This window comes from Salvelinus namaycush, chromosome 29, assembly GCF_016432855.1.
Source record: "Salvelinus namaycush isolate Seneca chromosome 29, SaNama_1.0, whole genome shotgun sequence".
Taxonomy (NCBI): domain Eukaryota; kingdom Metazoa; phylum Chordata; class Actinopteri; order Salmoniformes; family Salmonidae; genus Salvelinus; species Salvelinus namaycush.
In genome coordinates this window covers 26,856,356-26,874,442 of record NC_052335.1, presented here as the reverse complement: position 1 = coordinate 26,874,442, position 18,087 = coordinate 26,856,356, and positions in this window count along the sequence as shown.

The window sequence follows — 18,087 nt, the reverse complement described above, 5'->3', positions numbered from 1 at the left end:
AGTTCTCCCACTTTAAAAGATGAGAGAGGCCTGTAATTTTCATCATAGGTACACTTCAACTATGACAGACAAAATGAGAAGAAAAAAAATCCAGAAAATCACATTGTAGGATTTTTTATAAATTTATTTGCAAATTATGGTGGAAAATAAGTATTTGGTCAATAACAAAAGTTATTGACCTCTAAATTTTTTGGGGGTAAATTGAAATTTGCTATCATAAATGTTAGCAACACCTCCACCTTTGCGGGATGGGCAGGGAATATGGTCACTAGTGTAACCAAGAGGAGAGTCCTCATTTAACATGGTAAATTCATCAGGCTTGAGCCATATTTCAGTCAGGTCAATCACATCAAGACTATGATCAGTGATTAGTTCATTGACTATAACTGCCCTGGAAGTGAGGGATCTAACATTAAGTAGCCCTATTTTGAGATGTGAGATATCACAATCTCTTTCAATAATGACAGGAACGGAGGAGGCATTTTTTCGAGTGAGATTGCTAAGGCGAACACCGCCATGTTTGTTTTGCTTATCCTAGATCGAGGCACAGACACGGTCTCAATGGGGATAGCTGCGCTGACTACATTGACTGTGCTAGTTCTGAGGAATCCATCTGAATATGAGGCCTTCTTCCACAATGTGGTATCTACCTGAGTCAGTGGTCAGGTAAAGCCCTGTCTAGGAGTTGGTTCTGGTCAACCTCAGTCAGTGGTAAGGCAACGCCCTGTCTAGGAGTTAAGGTTCTGGTCAACCCTCAGTCAGTGGTCAGTTAACCCGCTGTCTAGGAGTTGGTTCTGGTCAACCTCAGTCAGTGGTGAGGTAACGCCCTGTCTAGAAGTGTTGGTTCTGGTCAACCCTCAGTCAGTGGTGAAGTAACGCCCTGTCTAAAAGTGTTGGTTCTGGTCAACCCTCAGTCAGTGGGCATGTATTCCCTGTCTAGGAGTTGGTTCTGGTCAACCTCAGTCAGTGGGAAGGCAACGCCCTGTCTAGGAGTTGGTTCTGGTCAACCTCAGTCAGTGGTCAGTTAACCCGCTGTCTAGGAGTTGGTTCTGGTCAACCTCAGTCAGTGGGAAGGTAACGCCCTGTCTAGGAGTTGGTTCTGGTCAACCTCAGTCAGTGGTCAGTTAACCCGCTGTCTAGGAGTTGGTTCTGGTCAACCTCAGTCAGTGGGAAGGTAACTGTCTAGAAGTGTTGGTTCTGGTCAACCTCAGTCAGTGGGAAGGTAACTGTCTAGAAGTGTTGGTTCTGGTCAACCTCAGTCAGTGGGAAGGTAACGCCCTGTCTAGAAGTGTTGGTTGTGGTCAACCTCAGTCAGTGGGAAGGTAACGCCCTGTCTAGAAGTGTTGGTTCTGGTCAACCTCAGTCAGTGGGAAGGTAACGCCCTGTCTAGAAGTGTTGGTTCTGGTCAACCTCAGTCAGTGGGAAGGTAACGCCCTGTCTAGAAGTGTTGGTTGTGGTCAACCTCAGTCAGTGGGAAGGTAACGCCCTGTCTAGAAGTGTTGGTTGTGGTCAACCTCAGTCAGTGGGAAGGTAACGCCCTGTCTAGAAGTGTTGGTTCTGGTCAACCTCAGTCAGTGGGAAGGTAACACCCTGTCTAGAAGTGTTGGTTCTGGTCAACCTCAGTCAGTGGGAAGGTAACGCCCTGTCTAGAAGTGTTGGTTCTGGTCAACCTCAGTCAGTGGGAAGGTAACGCCCTGTCTAGGAGTTGGTTGTGGTCAACCTCAGTCAGTGGTCAGTTAACCCGCTGTCTAGAAGTGTTGGTTGTGGTCAACCTCAGTCAGTGGTCAGGTATTCCCTCATCTAGTCATGCCATTCTTTCCCAATCGCTTAATACTGTCGAGGACTCAAAGAATATGTAGGGCACATAGGTTAGAATTCTCCCTTTTTCCAGGGACATGGTAAAGAGCTATCAGAAATGAAAAGCACACCCAAGCTCCATACAATTGGGCTTTGCAGCCAGCACTGCCTGATGTAAATCTTGCAGATGACATGAGTATGGATAGAAAAGGTAAAATGCAAGGCTCCATGTCGGCATCAAGGGTATTACATTTTATGCATTTCTTTAAAATACTGGAACCCTTTCAAGTAAGATTTATGTGTAAAGTCTACTGATGTTATTAAGTCAGGCTGTATGTAGTATGTACTGTATGTCAGTCCTCAGATAACATTGTGATGCTTATCGATTATAATCATTTGAAAAAGTTGCTGATTCCCCAAAAATTATATTGAAAAACTGTAGTTCCCACTTACAGTATTTTTCTAACAGTAACAGTTACTGCATCTGCTTGATATAAACACATATAGTTAGCCAGATCACATATGCCATATTTTGAATGTGATGTTTGGTTGTCTTAGCTACCTACCTTACTTGAATCCACAAAATGGCCAAAACAATCTTACAAGACAATGTTGAGTTTTAAGGCGATATAACAAACAAATCCAGAAGATACATGTCATTGCTTAAATACCAGATGTAATCCTTTCTGACATCAAAATGTGTGGTATCCAAGACATATACATGATATATTACATATCATGACACACACCATTAAAACAAACCCCACTGTGGGAATTTGGCGGGAAGCTTGGTGCTACCCACTCCCCAGACAAGATCGTTTCTACTTAACCTTATGTTAACCCATGCATGCACTGTATCTGTGAGAGATGAGCTGTGAGTAATAACATGCACAGAGTATTTAAGTGTGGGGTATGATTTGGGACGTCTGGATGGGCTCTGGTGCCTACTCTGGCCATCCAATGCTTGCGTGTGGAATTCTCACAGATACAGACAGAATGTTGGACGTGTTTTTTTTCGGATAAATTTGAGCGTCTGATTCCTCTCTGTCCGTCTGTCCGTGAGGTGCCACATACCATGGGTTGCCAGATTCTGCAGAATTATGTGCTCTGAGGAATTTCCATTTGATGGCTCACTTTGAACATATGAACTCCACATGAAGCGAGCTATCTGGTGAGACGGACAGACCCTCAGAATTATTTCATAGTCCATTGTCTTTTCGCCAACACCAGAGTGATGATACAGTTAAGCTTTGTTGTGGATTGTTATGTGTTTAAACAATCGCACATGTTAGTCAGACAAACTCTATGATACATCTGTTTGAGCTAAAAGAACACAGAAATTCCCACGATGACACCTATAATCATGATCTCTGGAAGAAATTAACACCAAGATCTTAATTCATCTCATGTAACTCATATTGACTCAAATTTGAATGGCCCGCACTGATCTTATCCATCTTTTTTGACATAATGAAAGGCAGAACCTATAGTTAGTTAGTGCCTCAAATTTTGGAACAATGAGATAGATTGTAAAAGAAACATATGCCGAAGAATTTGTTTTAGATGTGTTCACTATGGGATGAAATGTGAACCAGCAGAATTCCAAACTAAACACAGAACTATGAGGTCTAGATCCTGCGAAGCAAATACCAGTAGATATAAATCGGCTTTGCCTAATTTATGAAACGAGCATTGCTCGTGTAGATTTACAGGTAACTGCCAAAATAATGGAAGCACCAGTAAATGAGGGATATAAAGTATATTTAAAGCAGGTGCTTTCACATAGGTGTGGTTCCTTTCTGAATTAATTAAGAAATTAACATCATGCTTAGGGTCATGAATAGAAATGCCCAGTTGCCCATTATTTTGTCTACCATGGCTAGAAGAAGAGAACTTAGTGACTTTGAAAAGAGGGGTCTCAAAGGCTGTGTTTAGACAGTCAGCTCAATTCTGATCTTTTTTTTCCACTAATTTGTCTTTTGACCAATCACATCAGCTCTGAAAAAGATCTGATGTGAAAAGATCTGATGTAATTGGTCAAACGACCAATTAGTGTAAAAAAAGATCAGAATTTGCATTTCTAAACGCAGCCAAAGGAGCATAAGGGGTTTAAAGTGTGTGTGTGTGTGTGTGTGTGTGTGTGTGTGTGTGTGTGTGTGTGTGTGTGTGTGTGTGTGTGTGTGTGTGTGTGTGTGTGTGTGTGTGTGTGTGTGTGTGTGTGTGTGTGTGTGTGTGTGTGTGTGTGTGTGTGTGTCTCAGTCACCAGATCTCAGCCCAATTGAACACTTATTGTAGATTCTGGAGCGGCGCTTGAGACATCGTTTCCCACCACCATCAACAAAACACCAAATGATGCACTTTCTTGTAGAAGAATGGTGTCACATCCCTCCTAAAGAGTTCCAGACACTTGTAGAATCTATTCCAAGGCGCATTGAAGCTGTTTTGGCGGCTTGTGGTGCTCAACTCCCTATGAAGACAATTTATGTTGGTGTTTCCTTTATTCAAGCGTTTACTTTTAATTAATTAAAACTTCTTAGGGCTAGGCCCCTTGGTTTTCCACTTCCTGTCTGAATGACTTTCCCAAAGTAAACTTCCTGTAGTTCAGGCCATGAAGCCAGGATATGCATATAATTGGTACCATTGGAAATAAAACACTTTGAAGTTAGTAGAAATGTTAAAATAATGTAGGGGAATACAACACAATAGATATGGTAGGAGAAAATCCAAAGAAAAACCAACCAGAATATTTTGTTTTTTGAGAGACCATCCTCTTAGAAAGGCAAGTAAAAGTAAATCGGACAGTAAATCGGACAGTGCAGTTAGATTAACAAGAATTTAAGCTTTCAGACGATATAAGACACTTATATGTACATAAATGTTTAAAGGTGGTGAAGGTAGGAAACAACATCTCCACTTCACTGACCCTCAACACTGGGGCCCCACAAGGGTGTGTGCTCAGCCCTCTCCTGTACTCCCTGTTCACCCACGGCTGCTTGGCCATGCACGCCTCCAACTCAATCGTCAAGTTGCAGACGACACAACAGTAGTGGGCTTGATCACCAACAACGACAAGACAGCCTACAGGGAGGAGGTGAGGGCACTCGGAGTGTGGTGTCAGGAAAACAACCTCTCACTTAACGTCAACAAAACGAGATGATCGTGGACTTCAGGAAAAAGCAGAGGGAGCACCCCCTATCCACATCGAAGGGTCAGCAGTGGAGAAGGTGGAAAGTTTTAAGTTCCTGGGCGTACACATCATAGGAAAACTGAATTGGTCCACCCACACAGACAGTGTGGTGAAGAAGGCGCAACAGCGCCTCTTCAACCTCAGGAGACTGAAAAAATTTGGCATGTCACCCAAAACCCTGACAAACTTTTGCAGATGCACAATCGAGACCATCCTGTTGGGTTGTATCACAGCCTGGTACGGCAACTGCAACACCTTCAACCGCAAGGCTCTCCAGAGGGTGGTGCGGTCTGCACAACGCATCACCGGGGGCAAACTCCCTGCTCTCCATGACATCTACAGCACCCAATGTCACAGGAAGGCCAAAAAGATCATCAAGGACAACAACCACCCAAGCTACTGCCTGTTCACACCGTTATCATCCAGATGGCGAGGTCAGTACAGGTGCATCAAAGCTGGGACCGAGAGATTGAGAAACAGCTACTATCTCAAGGACATCAGACTGCTAAACAGCAATCTTTAACTCAGAGAGGCTGCTGCCCACATTGAGACCCAATCACTGGACACTTTAATAAATGGATCACTAGTCACTTTAAACAATGCCACTCTAAATAATGGCACTTTAATAATGTCTACATATCTTACATTACTCATATCACATGTATATACTGTACTGTTTTGAGACCCAATTAGTGGACACTTTAATAAATGGATCACTAGTCACTTTAAAGAATGACACTTTAAATAATGCCACTTTAATAAAGTTTACATATTTTACATTACTCATATCACAAGTATATACTGTATTTTATACTATCTACTGCACCTTGCCTATGCCGCTCGCTCGGACATTACTCATCCATATATTTATATGTGCATATTCTCATTCCCCCTTTAGATTTGTGTGTATTTGTCACGTTCGTCAAAGAGAGGAGACCAAGGTGCAGCGTAATATGAATACATTCTTCTTTTAATAACGGAAGAACACTGAACAAACGAACAAAGTAACAAAAACGACCGTGAAGCTAAATAGACCGAGTGCAGACATGCAACTCCACATAGACAACTACCCACACAGACAGGTAGGAAAAGGCAACCTAAGTATGGTTCTCAATCAGAGACAACGATAGACAGCTGCCTCTGATTGAGAACCACACCCAGCCAAACACACAGAAAACAAATCATAGAAAAAAGAACATAGAATGCCCACCCAAATCACACCCTGACCAAACCAAAATAGAGACATAAAAAGCTCTCTACGGTCAGGGCGTGACAGTATTAGGTAGTTGTTGGGAATTGTTAGATTATTTGTTAGATATTACTGCACTGTTGGAACTAGAAGCACAAGCATTTCACTACACTAGCATTAACATCTGCTAACCATGTGTACGTGACCAATAAAATTTGATTTGATTTGGGTGCGTTGTATCGTTGTGTAACCCTGGCCCAGCCGGCCATCCCTCATGTTTGCTGTCAGCAGTAGCATGCCGTGCCGCTGTTCAGGGAGAGGGGTAATGGTGGGTAATTAGTGTCTGTCTACTGCAGTGTGGAGCAGCTTGAGTAATCACCGTGAAGAGAGGCCAGCCAGGCTGCATCCGCAGCAGGTATTGTCTAAAAACATCTTAATGGTTTGGAGAGCCTTGCTGCTGGGTCTTGACTGCATCCTGAATTGCACCTTATTCCCTTCAGAAAGTATTAACAACCCTTGATTTTTCCAAATGTTGTTGTTCTACAGCTTGAATTTAAAATGGATAAAATTGTGATTTTGTTGTCACTGTCCTACACACAATACCCCATTATGTCAAAGTGGAATTACGTTTTTACAAATGTTTACTAATTTATACAAAATGAAAAGCTGAAATGTCTTGAGTCAATAAGTATTCAAACCCTTTGCTATGGCAAGCCTAATACACCTAAATACACTATATATACACCTGTTGCTGACAGGTGTGTAAAATCTAGCACACAGCCATGCAATCTCCATAGACAACCATTGGCAGTAGAATGACTTTACTGTTAATGTGAAGTGGAAACGTCTAGGAGCAACAACGAGTGCTGAAGTGCGTAGTGTGTAGAAATCGTCTGTCCTCGGTTGCAACACTGACTACCGAGTTCCAAACTGCCTCTGGAAGCAACGTCAGCACTTGAGCTGTTCATCAGGAGCTTCATGAAATGGGTTTCCATGGCCGAGCAGCCACACACAAGCCTAAGATCACCATGCGCAATGCCAAGCGTCGGCTGGAGTGATGTAAGGCTTGCCACAATTGGACTCTGGAGCAGTGGAAACCCGTGACAATAGCTCTTAATTAAGCATAAGAGGACCTGTTTCTTTGTTTCTTTGAGCCTCAAAATGGACCCAGCAGAGATTTCTCCGGCGTCCGAGGGACACTTCGAGCTCCACCACTTACGGTCGGCTCTCACTCACCATGGTACAGTGATTGGTCGCCATGAGACGCGGCTGAAGACATTGTCAGAGGATTTAGGAACTCTTGGGTTCACTCTGCAGACGGGAGCAACCGCTGCTGCACCTGTGGCGGTTTCTAACCCTCCACTTCCTACCAGCTCATCGTCTTCCTCCCCTCGGGAGCCTCATCTCCCAGCACCGGAGCACTATGAGGTGCATTCTGGGAGGTGTCGTGGGTTCCTGTTCCAATGTTCGCTGGTCTTCAAGCTGCAGGCATCAACGTTTCCCACAGAGCATTCCAGTGTGGCATATGTCATCTCCTTGCTGTCAGGATGGGCTCTGGCCTGGGCCACGGCCATCTGGGAGCAGCAATCAGACATTTGTTTCAATTGGCATATGCTTCACCCAGGAGAGGAGGAGGGTCTTTGATCACCCCATCAGTGGCAGGAACGCTGCTCAAAGACTCATTACGCTTCGGTAGCTGATTACGCCATTGACTTTCGGACACTCGCCGCTGAGAGCGGTTGGAATATAGAGGCACTTCACTCAGTCTTTCTGAACAGACTCAGCTAGATTCTCAAGGATGAACTGGCTTCCCGGGACAACCCTGACACTCTGGAGGAGCTTATCATTCTGGCCATCCGGATTGACAAGCGGCTTCGGGAACGTCGTCATGAGAGGACGGAGGGGTCCCGAGTTGGTTCCAGTGTTTCGGGCCCCGCTGAGGGAGTCGATTCTTCATTTGTTCCACTGCCATATGCTGGGCCTGCTTGTCCTGTACCCCGCCAGGGTTCTCAATTTGGCTATGGTTCTCCTTCATATCCTTCAAAGGAGCCGATGCAATTGAGAAGCGCCAGACTTTCCGCTCTGGAGAGTCAGATACAGTCTCCTGCGGCCGATATGGTACGCACCTTGCATCCGGCCCACCTGCGGTGGGACAACAGACAGTTGGACATTCCTGCTTTCATAGACTCTGGGGCTACCGGCTGTTTTCTGGATCACACGTTAGCTCGCCAACAGAGGCTGCCACTCACTAAGCTGGACACTCCGTTGTCGGTCACTGCGCTGGATGGTCAACCCCTAGGGTCTGGGAAGGTGAAGCAACTCACCATGCCTATTCAGCTACGACTTCTGGATGACCATGTGGAGCTTATCCAGTTACATCTGGTGGACTCTCCTGAGCTTCCCCTGATTCTTGGACATCCGTGGCTTTCAAACCATAATCCTCAAATTGATTGGCCTTCAGGAAGAGTTCTGGGATGGAATCCTTCATGCAGTAGGCTATGAGCGTGATTGTTCCAAAATGCAATCAATTATCCCCAAAACAACATTCTCAAAAGTGATCGCATATACGATTATGCATGTAATGCTTTTATTATAGAGGTGTGTTTTTATGGTGAAACTTCTCTTCCCCAAACTTGAAACTCACCCGCTGCGTATGTATGCCAATTAGGATCTACACCCGTTGTAAAGCGGATTATTGAGCTTAATTTTAATAAGTTATTTGGCCACTTTAGTTGTGATGCAAACCTTATAGGCCTATGCACTAGGCTACATGATTCGAAAAAGTCGCAAATAAAGGCATGTACTGTTTCTTGCCTTGCTGCACACAAGTTGGGCATCATTCACAAGTGATAATATATAATTCACAAGTGATAGGCTAATATTGTCACCATCCGTTCTGTTCTTGATTTAGTCTTGTCTTTACATATACTAAATAATATACAGTTCCAGTCAAAAGTTTGGACACATGTACTCATTCAAGGGTTTTTCTTTATTTTTACTATTTTCTACAATGTCGAATAATAGCGAAGACATCAAAACTATGGAATCACACATATGGAATCATGTACTAACCAAAAAAGTGTTAAACAAATCCAAATACATTTTATATCTGAGATTCTTCAAAGTAGCCACCCTTTGCCTTGATGACAGCTTTGCACACTCTTGGCATTCTCTCAACCAGCTTCATGAGGTAGTCACCTGGAATGCATTTCAATTAACAGGTGTGCCTTGTTAAAAGTTAATTTGTGGAATTTCTTTCCTTCTTAATGCATTTGAGCCAACCAGTTGTGTTGTGACAAGGTAGGGGTGGTATACAGGAAAGTGCCCTATTTGGTAAAAGACCAAGTCCATAGTATGGTAAAAACAGAAGGAGAGAGAAACGACAGTCCATCATTACTTTAAGACATGAATGTCAGTCAATAAATCATATCAAATGTAATTGTATTTGTCACATGCGCCGACTACAACTGGTGTAGACCTTGCAGTGAAATTCTTACTTCTAAGCCCTTAACCAACAATGCAGTTTGAAGAAAAATACCTTAAAAAATATAAACTCAAGTAACAAATAATTAAAGAGTAGCAGTAAAATAACAATAGCGAGGCTATATACAGGGGGTACTGGTACAGTCAATGTGCGGGGGCACCGGTTGTTGAGGTAATTGATGTAATATATACGGAAAATGTCAAGAGCTTTGAAAGTGCAGTCGCAAAAACCATAACGTTTTTGCCACAGGAATGGAAGACCCAGATTTATCTTTAGTGCAGAGGATAAGTTCATTAGAGTTACTAGCCTCAGAAATTGCAGCCCAAATAAATGCTTCTCGGATTTCAAGTAACAGACAAATCTCAACTGTTCAGAGGAGACTGCGTTAATCAGGCCTTCAGGGTCGAAATGCTGCAAAGAAACCACTACTAAAGGACACCAATAAGAAGAAGAGACTTGCTTGGGCCAAGATACATGAGCAATGGAAGGGAAATCTGTCCTTTGGTCTGATGAGTCCAAATTTGAGATTTTTGGTTCCAATCATCTTGTCTTTGTGAGGTGCAGAGTAGGTGAATGGATGATCTCCGCATGTGTGGTTCCCACCGTGAAGCATGGAGGAGGTGTGATGGTGTGGGAGTGCTTTGCTAGTGATTTATTTAGAATTCAAGGCACACTTAACCAGCATGGCTACCACTGCATTCTGCAGAAATATGCCATCGCATCTGGTTTGCGCTTAGGGGGACTATCATTTGTTTTTCAACAGGACAATGACCCAACACACCTCCAGGCTGTGTAAGGGCTATTTGACCAAGAAGGAGAGTGATGGAGTGCTGCATCAGACGACCTGGCCTGGAGATGGTTTGGGATGACTTGGACCGCAGAGTGAAGGATAAGCAGTCAACAAGTGCTCAGCATATGTGGGAACTCCTTCAAGACTGTTGGAAAAGCATTCCAGGTGAAGCTGGTTGAGAGAATGCCAAGAGTGCTAAAAGCTGTCATGAAGGCAAAGGGTGGCTACTTTGAAGAATCTCAAATATAAAATATATTTGGATTTGTTTAACACTTTTCCATATGTGTTATTTCATAGTTTTGATGTCTTCACTACTATTCTACAATGCAGAAAATAGTAAAAATAAAGAAAAACCCTTGAATGAGTAGGTGTGTCCAAACTAAAAAAATAATACATGTCATCTATGCACTTGGTTCGTTTTTCATGCCAGCCAGGTAGGTGATACTCTTGTTTTACAGAGAAGCAATGTGCTTAATATTAGGAAACGTGATAAATAAATATAGGTCTATTCTATAGAAAGCTGATGGGATCCTCCTATTTTTAGTAGAGGCTATCACTCTGTTTTCTCATGCAATTGCATAGCCTAAAGAAATGTTGCGCAACAAGAGCTCATGAGTTCTCATGAAGTGTTTAATTTGATTTTCGATCACATTTGCATTGATGTCAGAGTGATAAGAGGGACAATAGAGTACTGAGTACCAGGCAGTTAGCAAGTTTGGTAGGCTACAAATGACCAACAGCAGCATCAGAGCTTGGAGAATTCTAATTACCATGACTAAAAGGTAACAGGTGACTCGTGACCACCGGTGTGGCGGTAATACCTTAAAAGCACTATTTCTGAGTAGCCGAGTTACAGTTTTGATTTAAATGTACTTGAAAATCTATGGCAAGATCAACAACCACTTTGACAGAGCTAGAAGAATTTTGAAAAGAATAATGGGCAAATGTTCCACAATCCAGGTGTGTAAAGTTCTTAGAGACGTACCCGGAAAAGTTCTAAAGAGACATACCCAGAAAGACTCACAGCTGTAAAGGTGCTTCTACAAAGGTGCTTCTACAAAGTATTGACTGAACGGTATAAATATTTATGTAAATTCAATATTTCTTTATTTCTGTCACGCCATGGCCATAGAGAGGCTTTTATTCTCTATTTTGGATAGGCCAGGGTGTGACTACGGTGGGCATTCTAGTTTCTTTATTTCTATGTTTTCTGTTTCTATGTTTTGGCCGGGTATGGTTCTCAATCAGGGACAGCTGTCAATCGTTGTCTGTGATTGGGAATCATACTTATGCAGCCTGTTTTTCCACCTTAGTTGTGGGTAGTTGTCTGTGTTAGTGGCCTGTATAGCCCTAGTTAGCTTCACGTTTGTTTTTGTTGTTTCTTATTTCTGTTGGCGACATTTACAAATAAAGAGAAATGTACGCTTACCACGCTGCACACGCTTACCACATTTTCAATAAATTAGCAAAAATGTAAAAACACATGTTTTCACTTTGTCATTATGGGGTATTGTGTGTAGAGGGGTGAGAAAAAAAACATATTTAATCAATTTTGAATTCAGGTCAACAAAATACGGAATAAGTTGAGGGGTATTAATATTTTCTGAAGACACTGTAGTGCACTACTTTGGTCCTTTGGGCCCCGAGACTTGAAGGAATACGGTGCCATTTGGGACACAGATATAGTGTTCGTTGGCTGTCAGAGTGAGAACCACACACTGAACGGAACATTAGAAGAGAAGGCAATTCTTGGAGTGATTTGTCTGTGATCAAGTCACTTTGCTCTGTTTGAATGTCGCAAATACTTTGTGTTTTTGACGGGGAGAAGTGAGAGTTTTGAGGTTAGAGTGGGACACTAACAGCCTGGTTGTGAACGGAGGGTCTGTGTGTGTGTGTGCGTGTGCGTGTGTGTGTGTGTGTGTGTGTGTGTGTGTGTGTGTGTGTGTGTGTGTGTGTGTGTGTGTGTGTGTGTGTGTGTGTGCGTACATGCGTGCATGTGCGTTTGTGTGTTGCACGTCGTCTGCAGACATTCAGCATAAGCATTTGTTTACGGTGCCATCATGCTTCTTCCTTTGATCATCACCAACAAAACTACTCAGATACTAAGTTGAATGTGAAGTCTGATTAAGTTAAATGAGCAGCAGGGGCCAATAAAGGAGACCTCATGTGTATGGCATGAGATAGCTACACAGCAAATTGGCCAGTGTTACCTAATGTGGATTTTTCAGTGTAACATTTCTAGTGTTGATTCAGGTGTTAAATTAACCCTGTAACTGTTACATTAACACTCACTGGTGTAAAAGAAACTCAGTGTTGATTTTATTAACCAGTGTTAAAACAAAATCATGGGAATCATTATAATATTTTCCAGCATGCTCTATTGCAGGTAGATTTTCATATATTTGACACACCTGCTTTATGCAGTCTCATGTCTTTGCACCCAGCAGTCATTATGAATGCAGGTAGCAGATCAATAACAATTCCCAATGTTAGATATCCCCACTCTGGCTGGACTCCAATAGGAATTACACATCACTTTGCAAGCAAGCATAATGGGACTTGCAGGCCTGATGTTGCCTCTAAACCATGGGTTTCAGGCCACCTCAAAATAAGGCCTTATGAAACATGTGTTATGTTGTGTTAAGTAATTACATTTTAGTGATACATTTGCTCAGGATCTCACTCAGGGAAGGCCACAGATAACTGAAACTGGATGAATGTAACAACCATTTGTCTGTCACTAACAAATACAGTCATGGGTGGTAATGCTACAATTCACTCGAAAAGCAAGGCATTCTGGGATATATGCAAATAAGGCTTTACACTAAGCAGTGTGTTAATTTAACGCTGAAAAGTGTGGACCTGTATTGACACTGGACAAGTGTTAAATGTAACACTCTCAGTGTTGATTAACACAGGAGAATGTATTGTGTAGTGTGGTTATTCCTTCATAAACTTATTGCAGCCCCAGCAGCTGGTAATCCAATACAAATATTTAATTTTAGCATATGCTTCTGTTTAAGTGACATACTTGCCCCTTTAGATAAAGGCCATTACATGTACTTGAGGTAATGTAACGCTTCGTAAATGACTTGAATATTGACCTATTACAGAAGCTTTGAAAGAGAACCCTCATATCTGATGAATGAATGTGACTGATACGGCTTATTCTAAGACGCAGTTAAAATCTCTTCAAATGATTCACTTTCAAGATCTGATTTTCATGATCATTTTAAGTGGCATAAGATGTCAAATATTTATTTTCCAAAGTGAAGAATATTACAGCATTTATGCAAAAAATGACCACAGAACAGTTAACTCTGGCATCCAAAGATATGCCATAACATCATGCCACACTGGATGCTATGGGTTTCTATTAAGTGTGAAATGCAGCTGTTACATGAGTTCAAATTAACTTGGATAGTCATGGAATAAAATAACCAGTAATGGGACTCTGCCTTCCCTACAGCATAATACTTTTTCCTCAGCGGTGGTGGAAAATAAATTGTTGTAAACATTTAAATTACAACAAATGAGTTAGAAGTGAAACATGACAACGGATACTCCCACAATTATATGATTACACAGGCAGACAAATGTGCAATGCATGTACACACAAAGTAGGCATTTTATTACCCTCGGACCTCATAGTGTCTGGTGCCAGCTGTATTCATTGCTACATCTACATTTTGAATTTTCCAATTGCTATAGGGCCTTGGAATACTTTCCAACCCAGCTACGTAAACATTGCTCAATTCTATTTTCCACTCATTAAAAGCATTATAACTTTAGTGTCACTGCAAATCTACACATGATGGTACACTAGAGATAAAGTTCACACAGGGACGATAGATTGTAAACTACCATGAACTATCGTGAGCATGTCCGTCCATGTGTTTTATAATTAGGTGAATGTGTCCTTTGGGGTTTAATAAAACTCCATGAGAGGACTTTCTGTCTCTAAACCAGGGAATCCAATTTCATGCTATGATAGATTTCTGTATTTGAGCAGTAACAGTTCCTCACTGTTGGTGTATTCAACTCAGCTGGTAGTGGGCTGATACACAGAAGGTTCAGATGCATGTTCACAAAAGTCTAGAATATTGTGGTGTAACTGTTCAACCATGTTGTGTCCAGTTGTCCTAATTTTCTTTCGCATATCTACAATTCTATGTCAACTGGATTATATTGCTATATAGGACTACCCTTTCAACTTTTGGACTGTAAATGACCCGGGGAAATATACACTTTGGCTGAATCTAGACTAGACCGTGATTATTAGCCCAGCCGTAGTGCTAGCAAGTAATTCCAGCCTTGTTTCTCAAAAGGTAAACCATAACAAAATGTGTCCCAGATGTGCACTAGAATTCAGAGATAGATAAAAGCCTGCTCACATGGCTGTGGATATAGCATGCTAGCTCATTGTTGTCATTATACACATTAAGGCAGATTGATAGCAGCAACAGCCCCTTCACAGTGAAAGGCACGGCACAGTGAGAGTGTGTAAAGCTTTCTCTACGGTCTCGTCAGTGATATAAACAAAGTCTGGAATGTCTTAGACTGCAGGTGGTCTATAACCTTGAAAGCTCCTCTAGATTATCTTTCCTATTCAGCATGCACAACTTTATGGAAAAGGCTCATACATTTCTTTGCGGCTTAAATGTTCCCAAAACTTGTCTTGGAGATTTATCCCTCATCCCAGACTCAGTATACCCATTGAGTGTGTAGCGGTAATGAATTTCCAGACAATGACTGCTGCTTTATGGCAGGAATGTGAGGAGCTATGTGGAGAGTGGAGGACACATGGAAAGATGCAGAAAATATGAAACCAAACACTGAAATATTACAGAACATTCACTGACAAACATAATGTCACATCACACGGATAGGAAACTGTAATATAAATCTATATGACGACTAGCCTATTGTGGCTAATGTTATCGTGAATGCAACCCTGGAGGACCTTTGAATTGTTTGTCATGGGAGAGATGCAGACCTGGGTTCAAATACTGTTGAAAACTTAAATACTCTTTCCTTCCTGGAGTGCGAGATGGGCGGGGTGTTGTATGACTATTCTATTGGTTCACCAATCAATCAATCAATCAATCAAGCCCAGCTAAAATATTTGAAATCATTTTGAATAGTATTTGAACTGACGTCATTCAGAGAGGACAAGTGCTGTGTTTCAAGTGTACCTGCCTGAGTAGATTGAGGGGTATGAGCGTTTAGCTCAGTGCAGATGTTGCCTGTGTTTCAAGTGTACCCGCCTGAGTAGATTGAGGGGTATGAGCGTTTAGCTCAGTGCAGATGTTGCCTGTAATCCATGGCTTCTGTTTAGGATATGTACATACGGTCACTGTGGAGGACGACGTCATCGATGCACTTATTAATGAAGCCGGTGACTGATGTGGTAAACTTCTCAATGCCATCGGAAAAATCCCGGAACATATTCCAGTCTGTGCTAGCAAAACTGTCCTGTAGCTTAGCATCGTAAAGTCCCCCCTTATCTCAGCTCGCTGGTCACCATAGCAGCACCCACCTGTAGCACGCGCTCCAGCAGGTATATCTCTCTGGTCACCCCCAAAACCAATTCCTCCTTTGGCCGCCTCTCCTTCCAGTTCTCAGCTGCCAATGACTGGAACGAACTACAAAAATCTCTGAAACTGGAAACACTTATCTCCCTCACTAGCTTTAAGCACCAGCTGTCAGAGCAGCTCACAGATTACTGCACCTGTACATGGTCCATCTATAATTTAGCCCAAACAACTACCTCTTCCCCTACTGTATTTATTTATTTATTTTGCTCCTTTGCACCCCATTATTTCTATTTCTACTTTGCACATTCTTCTACTGCAAATCTACCATTCCACTGTATTTATTTATTTATTTTGCTCCTTTGCACCCCATTATTTCTATTTCTACTTTGCACATTCTTCCACTGTAAATCTACCATTCCAGTGTTTTACTTGCTATATTGTATTTACTTCGCCACCATGGCCTTTTTTTGCCTTTACCTCCCTTATCTCACCTCATTTGCTCACATTGCATATAGACTTATTTTTCTACTGTATTATTGACTGTATGTTTGTTTTACTCCATGTGTAACTCGGTGTTGTGTCGAACTGCTTTGCTTTATCTTGGCCAGGTCGCAGTTGTAAATGAGAACTTGTTCTCAACTTGTCTAACTGGTTAAATAAAGGTGAAATAAATAAATAAAATCCACTCACGAATTGAGTGTGTCACTGGTACTTCCTGTTTGAATTTGTCTTTGTAAGCAGGAATCAGGAGGATAGAGTTATAGTCAAATTGGCAGAGGGTGAGGGAGAGCTTTGTATGTGTCTCTGTGTGTGGAGTTGACCATGACAATTTACAGTCTAAGGTGACATCAAGAAGTTTAGTCTCTTCAACTGCTCAACAGCCACACCATTCATTACCAGATTCAGCTGAGGTTAAGAATTTAGTGAATGATTTGTACCATATTCAATGCTTTTAAATATATTCAGGATTTGTTTATTACTAGCCACCCATTCCAAAACTGACTGCAACTCTTTGTTTAGGGTTTCGGTGATTTCACCAGCTGTGGTTGCTGACGTGTACAATGTTGAATCATCAGTGTACATAGACACACAGGCTTTGTTTAATGCTAGTGGTAGATCATTAGTCAAAATAGAAAACAGTAAAGGGCCAAGAGAGCTGCCTTGCGTACCACCTTCTACATGTTTTACATTAGAGAAGTTTCTATTAAAGAAAATAACACATTATGGTCAATAATATCAAAGGCTGCACTGAAGTCTAACAATACAGTTCCCACAATCTTCTTATTATCAATTTCTTTATCCCAATCATCAGTCATTTCTGTCAGTGCAGTACATGATAACTGCCCTTCTCTATAAGTCTGTTGTTAATTCATTCACAGAGAAAAAGCATTGTATCTGGTCAAACACATTTTTTTTCAAAAGTTTGCTAACAGCCGGCAGAAAACTGATTGGTCGGCTGTTAGAACCTTCACCATTCTTGGGTAGCGGAATGACTTTCGCTTCCCTCCAGGTCTGAGGACAAACACTTTCCTCCAGACTCAGATTTAATATGTGATAAACAGGAATGAAAATATAGACCGCTACCATCCTCAGTAGCTTTACATCTAAGTTGTCAATACCAGGTGGTTTCTCATTATTGATGGACAACAAATAATTTTCTATCTCTCCCACACTAACTTTATAGAATAAAAAATAACAATGGTTTTCTTTCATTATGAGTTATTTTATGCATGAATATGATGGTTCACAGTTTGTTGTTGGCATTTCATGCCTGAGTTTGCCAACGTTGGCAATGAAATAGTCATACAAATAATTTTCCATGTCAAAATGTTTTGTGATGAATGAGCCTTCTGATTCAATGAAATATTGATGTAAAGTAGTCTGTCTGCCCATAATTTCATTTAAAGTACTCCAAAGTTAATTTCAATCATACTTTATATTATTTATCTTAGTTTCATAATACAGTTTCTTCCTATTTTTGTTCAGTTTAGTCACATAATTTCTCAATTGATAGTACATTTGCCAATCAGATGTGCAGCCAGACTGATAAACTACTCCTTTTGCTTAATCTCTCTCAACCATACAGTTTTTCAATTCCTCATC